This window comes from Phoenix dactylifera, chromosome 1, assembly GCF_051530095.1.
Source record: "Phoenix dactylifera cultivar Ajwa chromosome 1, Ajwa_hap1_PhDact_Kaust_v1.1, whole genome shotgun sequence".
In the NCBI taxonomy this organism is placed as follows: Eukaryota; Viridiplantae; Streptophyta; class Magnoliopsida; order Arecales; family Arecaceae; genus Phoenix; species Phoenix dactylifera.
The window spans coordinates 12,899,744-12,906,451 of record NC_143190.1 but is presented as its reverse complement, the minus strand read 5'-3'; the positions used below and the strand labels follow the sequence as shown (position 1 = coordinate 12,906,451).

General features: G+C 39.9%; 1 long non-coding RNA gene across 1 annotated transcript; it reads left to right on the top strand.

The window, feature by feature from the left end:
- The first annotated feature begins 4,353 nt into the window (after positions 1–4,353).
- Positions 4,354–5,696, top strand: LOC113463734 (uncharacterized). The gene is made up of 2 exons (XR_003388509.3): positions 4,354–5,112; positions 5,373–5,696. It is a non-coding gene; the product is annotated as an uncharacterized LOC113463734 (long non-coding RNA).
- The last annotated feature ends 1,012 nt before the right edge of the window (positions 5,697–6,708 follow it).

Sequence of the window (6,708 nt, the reverse complement as noted above, 5' to 3'; positions counted from 1 at the left end):
CAATTTTAAACATCTATGATTTACCTTCAAATAAGTTTGAACATCTGTGATTGCTCTGATATGTTCCGATGCCTTGCACGCCTGTGCAGCCCGCAGTGCGGGCGTGCGGCATCTGCCGCACCTCGGGTTCGAGGCGTGGCAAAAACTCTAGGCAATAGTTAAACATTAATACCATCCAGTGCTTGCTTGGGTCATTTCATCCTTTTCCACCTGAATGAAGGTGGGGATTCCATCTTCTCAAAATGGAGAAGGGTCAAAGGTAGAAAAGGTGGAGATTTGCATATGAAAATAAGGATGCCATAATCAAGTAAAATCTAAATATATCTTTTCATTGCATTGTCAATTTAAGAAAGAAAATTCAGCACTTGAGAGTTTCATGTTATAATTTACAGCGATAATATCTACTTTTACTAATTTCAGAACCTCCTGATTCTATTGAATAATATTTTTCATTTAATTGCATTTAGAAGTAATGGCATACAACGCGGAAGAGTGTAATTTAAATATGTGTACAAGTACAAAGGTATGAAGCCAAAAGAATAGTTTCTTGATGAATAGTATAATTTAAGTATGTGTAAAGGTACAAATATATGAAGCCAAAAGAATAGTTTCCTGACAACCAGCTAAAACACCGAGATTTTATCATGTCAGTGTAACGAGAGGAAAGGTGGGAGATAGGGAGAGGAGTTCTTGGGTTAATGAATTATTAAATATTAGCTACAGATTTTTTTTAAATTTTTTGATGAGATCTAAAAATTTCTCATTGTCCAAAATGCTGGTTCCTAGTGAAACTAGGACGCATATGTTAGATACATGAATCGGGCATCCAATTCTGACAGAAAAGTTTTAAAAGAAAAAGAAAAAAAAGGAACATCAGGATTTATTCTTCAGGATGCCACCGTTCAAGTTATTCAAAGTGCAAGTTGTGTTCAAACTTCTTAATCAAACGGATTACTAGAACCTGCCTGGCCTGGATACCACCTGATGAGCCGCTTAGGGCTCGTTTGATTCGCGGGAAGTATTTTCCCTCCTAGAAATATGATTCCTGGGAATCAGATTCCTAGGAAGAGGATACCTAGGAAAGTACTTTTGGCATGTTTGGTTAACCATGGGAAAGTGACAAATTTCCAAAGTGCTTATGTTTGGTTGACCATCCACTTTCCTAGGAAAATTATGTATAATTCCTATTATGCCCTTAATAAAAATTAGGTCTTTAATGCCTCTTTAATGCTTCTTTAATGCTGAAGGGTCTTTTTGGAAAAAAATAAAAAAGGAGTGATTCCCACCTCATGGGAAAGTAACTTTCCCATGTTTCTTATGGGAAAGATTTTCCCATGAAATGTGGGAATCATATTCCCATGGGAATACAACTTTTCCATCTCTCTCCTTTGAAAACTCCAACCAAACAAGAGGCATTTCATTACTTTTCCATTGACCACACTTTTCCCCCTCCTTTTCCTGCGAACCAAACGAGCCCTTAGTGTAGAAGGTGACCGCGACGTGCTCCCGAAGGTCAAAAAGCGTTTTCACCCAAAAAAAAAAAAAAAAAAAGGTCAAAAAGCATGAAACGTGGAGCCGGTGAGTTGATTTTTTTAATTAGGAAGGGCTAAGTCCCGTCTGTTTATCTTTATTTCCACCCTATTAGTTGAGGGCGGCCGCTCTAACCTAAATCAAAAGCAATTGCTACAGTGCTTCGTTATATATTTTTTTATCAAACGCAGTGCTTCTTCTTGTCCAGTCAGCAGCCTGAGCTAGCTTGAATGGCCCAAAGAGGAGGTTCGAAAATCCAAGGAGCAAAGCAAATCAAACCCATCTAAACCTTCATCTCTGGTTCTTTCGCAGAAGAACCTTGCTCATTTGCATCCACATTAGGTTATCCTCTTTTATACATACATACATACATGTATGATGTATATATATATATATATACACACACACATACATATATATATATATATATATATATATATATATACATACATATATATATTTATATATGGGGATTGATAACCTATATGGTAGGTTATCAATCTACCCATTTTTCATTAGACAAAAAATATCCTTACTTCTTATAACTTTTAAGGGTACTTTATCTCTTTTTACAATCTCACATTTACTCACTCTCTTAACCCCTGAATTAATGTTCTCTCCCTCTCTCTCTCTCTCTCTCTCATACATATACATATACATACACATACATACATACATACATACACATACATACATACATACATACATACACATACATACATACATACATACATACATACATATATATACATACACATACATACATACATACATACATACATACATACATACATACATACATACACACACACATAAACATACATACATAGACATACATACATACATATACATACATGCATACGTATGTATGTACATGCATGCATACACACACACACACCGGAGAGAGAGAGAGAGAGAGAGGGGGGGAAAGAGCATTAATTGGGGGTTGAGAGGGTGGGTAAATGTGAGATTGTAAAAAGACATAAAGTATCCTTAAAAGTTATAAAAAGTAAGGATATTTTTTGTCTCATGAAAAATGGGTAGATTGATAACCTACGATAACAGAGAGTAGGTTATCAATTTCCTTTATATATATTGATGGTATCCTCCTATAAGCTATATAATAACAGCAATTGAACAGATTCCACGCCAGTTTAGGAACAAAACAGCTAGAAAGCAATATTCGCCAGGTAAAATGAAAAATTTCCTGTTTTCTTGTATTTTTTATATTAACCAAATGATTCTGCCAAGAAGGATCAAAAATCTTTCAAATACGTGTGTCATCACGATAGCTCCATCCAAGTCACAATTATGTCAGCAGTCGGCTTAGGCCCTGTTTGGAGGAGCTTTTGGAGGGCCAAAAAGCACTTTCTCGCTCTCCAAAAGTACTTTTAGGTAAAAAAATGTGTTTGGTAAAATTTCCAAGAAGCTGTTTCAGCTTTTGCGGGAAGCTGAAAACAGCTTTTTGGCAGAAGCTCAATTTTGGAGCTTTCCGAAAACGTTGTTTTCAGCTTTGTCGGAAAGCTGTATTTTTGACCAAAATACCCCCATTTAAAAGTTTTTTTTTCCTCCCAAAAATCTCAATCGCACCGCCTCTTTCTCTCTCACCACCCCCCCTCTCTCTCTCCCTCTCTATCTCCTTCTCCTCAATGCCGCCGGCCCTCCTTTTTTTTTTTTTTTTGGGAGGCAGCCACCACGCCGGCCACCCGTGGCCGCGTCCCCCAGCCCCCACCCGAGCCCCCCGCCGCTGTGACCCACCACACAGCACAAAAAAAAAGGAAGGGGAGGAAGGGGCCGCCATGGCCGCTGCCTCCCCGGCCGGCCCGCCGTCTCGGCCCCCTCCCGAGGCCCCCCTCCCCCGCGGTCGCCGCGGCACGCCGTCCCGGCCCCCTCCGAGCCCCTCCTCTCCCGCGGTCGCCGCGGCACGCCGTCCCGGCCCCCTCCCGAGCCCCCCTCCCCCCGCGGTCGTCGGGGCCCGCCGTCCCGGCCCCCTCCTGAGCCCCCCTCCCCCCGCGGCCGTCGGGCCCCGCTGTCCCGGCCTCCTCCCGAGCCCCCTCCTCCCGCGGCCCGCCATCCCGGCCCCCCTCCCGCGGCCGCCGCGGCCCGGCCCCCCTTCCGGCGCCGCCGGCTTCGCGGGAGAAGAAGAAAGGAGAAGAAGGAAAGAGAAGAAGGAAGGAGAAGAAGAGAAGAAAAAAGAAAAGAAAAAAAAAGAAGAAAAGGAAAAAAAAAAAGAGAAGAAAAAAAAGAAAAGGAAAGAAAAAGAAAAAAAAGAAAAATAAATAAATAAATAAATATGTATATAAATGAACGAATAAATAAATAAATAAAATAATAAATAAATATATTTCAATGAAATAAAATAATAAATAAATAAATAAATAAAAATATTAGTAATTATTTAACCAATTTTTTCACCTAGTTAGGAAATTTGTTAGAGAAATAAATGGTCATCAAAAGAGTAAAAAATTAATTTATACTAATAATTATAATATTTTATACATTTATTATTGTATTATACTATAAATATAATATAATATAATATTATGTTATGTTAAATAATTTAATATTATATTAAATTATTATTCTATAGTATACAATGTTATAGTACTATATTATAATAATAATATGTTACATTACATTAATATTATACTATATCATATATTTATATATTAATATATATTATATTTTATTATGCACTATTGTATAATACTAGTAATGTCCTTTATGGTCATTTTGTCGTACAAAAGTAGTTTCTCAGTTTGTTTATCAAACAAATGTTAAAGTGCCACAGCACTTTAGAAATGTAGTTACCAAACAGCAAATAGCAAACAGCTTTTTATAAAAGTTCTACTTCAAACAGCTCTACTTCCAACAGCTCTACTGCCAACAGCTCCCCCAAACAGGACCTTAGTCAGGACTGGAGGAGGTAACAAGTCACGTGTTTTGGGAGTCTGCGCTGCCCACCCGAAAATTGGTGTAGCATGTAAGGTTTGTCGGCACCTGAATCGCCGATCCTGTAGATACGTCAAGTGCAAAGGTTTAGTATCCAACCGGGATAACAGCAGCCCCTCCCCGTCCCCGTTCCCACAATAATTAAAGAAAAGAAGTAATAAAAGAAAATAAGGATAAAAGCCGGAAAGTAAAGAATAAAGCAAAGAAACCGACCAGCATCCGCCCCCCTTCTTTCTTTTCCACGCGGATTACTTCCGCCTAAAGCAACGGTTCCTCTTTCTCGGCCTTTCTTCCTCCTCCTCCTCCTCGCTTGCCACCCAACGCCCCCCCTCCCCCCCCCCCCCCGGCCCGATCTATTCTAGTAAATCTATAAAACGCACGCCAACACCACAAGCTTTTCTCTTCTCTTGAGCTCTCTGTCAGGTTTGAGAACGATTCAGGACTCTGCTTCTAAGATGGGAGCCAGCCAGTTCATGACGGGCATCCAGGATGCCTCTCCCATGACGAGCAACCAGGATGCCTCTTTCATGACGAGCAACCAGGATGCCTCTTCCATGACGAGCTACCAGGATGCCTCTTCCATGTCTCTCCCAAGTATAGGCGCCGAAGGCTATGCCATGCCGGTCCCAAGTTTGTTCCTGCCAAACCCTTTTTATTTTATCTGGTTTTTCATTTTATTTTATTTTCAAATATAACATGGTTCAATAGCTTGATGTTTATTTTTCTGTTTTGAGATCTATATCTAATTATAAACTATGGGGCTCTTGTCATTCAAAAAACAAAATATTAAATGGCTAGATGTGTAGTTGTGGATGCTTTCTTTGATTAATTAAATTATAGAAGGTTTTTTGCCTCTCTCTTTTTGTTACTTTTATATCTGGCCGATCAAGAAGGACCTCCTGTGATGGCACCACCTGAGCGTGCAGCTCCACCACCAGAAAGACATCCTGCTTTTGTTGGGGGATGGTGCGTATCTCATCCAATCTTCTCCTCCTCGTTTATAACAAGTGCTGCGGCTGCTGGGATTCGTCTGTCACACCTGACAATTGATGGTCTCCGTTCACCGCTGATATGGCCCTTCATAATGTTAATTTCTTTTATATAAATTTCTCCCCTTATGTATGCTTGTAGATTGATGGTATTTGTTCATGACAACGAGTGATGTTATATGTAAATAAATACTTGCATCCTCCCAAATTATGTTTTTGGCGTTCCATATTGCCTCGGAACTTAGATTAGATGATTCAACGATTAAACCTTCTTGTATTTCTATAGTTCTTTCAGATAGAAGTAATATAATTTCGAAAATTAAATGATTCAGGACTCTGCTTCTAAGATGAGAGCCAGCAAGTCTAAGATGGGCGATAGCGAGTCTAGGACGGGCAACCAGGATGTCTCTCCCATGACGAGCCACCAGGATGTCTCTCCCATGTCTCTCCCAAGTATAGCTGAAGGCTATTCCATAACAGTCTTAAGTTTGTCCGTGCCAAATCCTTTTTATTTTATCTGATTTTTTATTGTATTTTTTTAAAAAAATACAATAAAAAATCAGATAAAATAAAAAAGATTTGGCACAAACAAACTTGAGACTGTTATGACATAGCCTTCGGCTATACTTGGGAGAGACATGAGAGAGGCATCCTGGTTGCCCGTCTTAGACTCGCAATCGCCCGTCTTAGACTCGTTATTGTCCATCTTAGACTTGCTGGCGAACAAGATAGGATATGTCTCGAAAGGGTCTCTGCCACGATGATCAATTGGATACGGAGGTAGATTGGTACGGAGACGGTCATCTGCTGCTTCGCAAGACCTGCAGTATGGTTAGGAGGATAGGATCTTTCCACGCGGCATATGTATATCGAGAAGCGAACAGTGCGGCAGTTTGGGTCGCCTTCTTTATTGCTCGGCACTTCGAAGAGTTCATCTGGACGAGTGCTGCAGATATATCTTTTTCTTTGTATCACTTTCTTTTTTTTGATTTGACAGGTTGTACTCACGTGAGAGTAATATAAAAGCCGGTTTTACCAAAAAAAAAAGATTTATATATTTTAGTGCGGTGTTAACCATCAGCAAAATGGCTTAAAGGCCCACTTTTTACTCTTCTAGCTAATAATATAGTATGGTTGGTTTAAAGTATGTTACGTTGTATTGTTCCATACCGGACGAAATGGGGCGTACCATACCGGACGAAATGGGGTGTACTGTATCAGACAGTTCGGTATAGCT